Below are 2,360 nucleotides of genomic sequence, written 5' to 3' on the forward strand. Positions count from 1 at the left end.
AGATGAGCAAATCTCCATATACACCAGCCGTTATGCAAGCCTTACTCCCCAGTTTAAAACTATTGGCTAAATAAAAATGGCTATGACCAATTACTGGGGAGAATAGAGACAGCTAGAGTTTGAGTTACCAGACTAGGGGAGGAGGCACAGGTAGAAACAACAAAGGGGAAAGGAAAAGGGGGTGGGGGGAGTGCAGAAGATGAGAAGACAGGATGAGAGAACAGGATGTCTTCATGAGTCAGGTGGACCAGCAGCACATGCTGGGACACCATGAACTCCCCAGGACACCAGACTGCTGGAGCAGAAATAAGCCAGGAAGATTCAAATAGCAAGTATCTGGGGAAGCACGGTTGGGGAAGTAGCCAGTATAGCATTAGAGAATTAGGTTAGGGGTCATCCCCAAGTAATTGCACAGAGCCTGATACATAAATAAAAGTTTAAGTCTCATTCATTTGAAGCTAGATGAGAATAAGCATAATTCATATTATTTTACAGCCATTAACATCTTCATAAGGGATACCAGCGAGCTCATTGTTATGTGAGAAAACATAGTACCTGTCTACAAGACAATCTCCATTAGAAACTGAATTGATTAAAACCCTGATTACAGACTTCTGGTCTTCAACATTGCAAGAAATAAATTTCTGTTATTTAATCCACAACAGTCTATATATTTGTAAAGATACTCGTAATTACTAGAAGGGTGTGTCTGCGGTAGTGGGGGTTAAACGAGAGTTAAACATGATATCTGTGTCCTGGGTTTCCCACAGAATAGCAGACTTCTGATCAAAAGTAGATGAGTAGTATCCATGCACTGGGTGTGGTACTTCCTTCTCTCTGGCATTTGTCATTATGTATATCACACATCATGCATACTCTCAACTTCTGTAGGAGTCCAAATTCATGGGACAACAGCCATTTCATTGTAACTTCATTTGTCTCCACCAGGTGATCCTGGCATCCACTTCAAACTTATTAGTGTAAACACAGTCATTAAGATAGTCAGCTGAGCATTCTGTGCCATGCCTGGACTATTTCTTACCTGACATGTTAACAGTGTTTGAGAATGTCCAAGTCCTTTCTTGTTGGCCATGGTACACCTTTGTTTAGCTTGGCATGCAACTGCCTTATTTCTGCCTTAGGCACGGGAATTCTTCTGTTTGCTGCCACCCCAGCGATGCTTCTGCCTGTAAGTCCATAATTACTGGCATTCTGTTAAATCTTAGATTTGTCTCTCTCTGTACTTTCTATTTTGGTGACTGGTTCTCATAGACTGGATTTTTCTGAAACATCTTGATTCCCAGGACAAATCTAAAGTAAATTTAATGGCACCTTGTCTCCCATTTTTACTGGAATATACATTGCTTTCTTCATTTGTTCCTCCTTTCTATAGGGCATAATAGTTGGCAAAGAGGATTTTCTAGAATGAGCTCATTTCATGAGTTAAAAATAGCCTAGATCTAATAGAACAGCTGGATACTTGACAGAGATTAAGTTGATGGCTGAAGGGGAATTGGACTCAGGACCTAAGCTACCTTGGGAGTTTGTGAAGATAGAAGAGACATAATGGAAAAACAGAGTTTTGTGATGAGCTGAGGTGCACACCTTAACACTTTCCCAGATAGAGTGAAGGGAGGTCTCCTGGGCTCTAAGATTGGCAGATGAAAAGTCAGAAGTTATTTTGGTTGTTACTCAATTGCATCTTCATGAGTTTTGAACTGAACATTTTGTTGCTCCTAGCAGGCTGCAGTTTTTTACAGTTTGAACTCTGTATCATACACCTTGGTACTATGGCGAAACAAAACTCTAAGGAAAACTAGCTCCTAGATGCCTCAACGGGAAGAGTGATACTGCCATGTATTAATAGTGGGATCACGAATGGTGTATGACTTCTAAATTCTCCTCTTGTATAAATGGGAGTTAATATCAGGCTCCTCATGGCATCATGAAGATTAAATGAAAGATTAAAAGATGTATTTGGAATGTGTATTCACTGCAAGCCATAGCTATTATGAAAAATAAGTAATTTTAAATTAGTTTTTAAAATGTGGTGCTAGGAATCAAGCCAATATATGCCTTACAGATATGCTAGGCAAGTTCTCTGTCACCATACAATTCCTCTAGCCTTCAATGACTACTTTTATGAACTTAGTAATCATTCCATAATTTTAACATACCAATGCTCCACCACTGAATCGTATATATTTATTTTTTTTTTTTCTGAAGAACATATTCTAAATTTTAATTTTGTTGGCATATCACAATTACATCATTTCCTCCTTCCCTTTCATCCCTCTAAATCCTTCCACCAACTCCACTTTAGTCTCCTTCAAATCCCTGACCTCTTTTTTTTTTTTAAT

Source organism: Mus caroli, chromosome 18 (genome assembly GCF_900094665.2).
Source record: "Mus caroli chromosome 18, CAROLI_EIJ_v1.1, whole genome shotgun sequence".
Classification (NCBI taxonomy): Eukaryota; Metazoa; Chordata; class Mammalia; order Rodentia; family Muridae; genus Mus; species Mus caroli.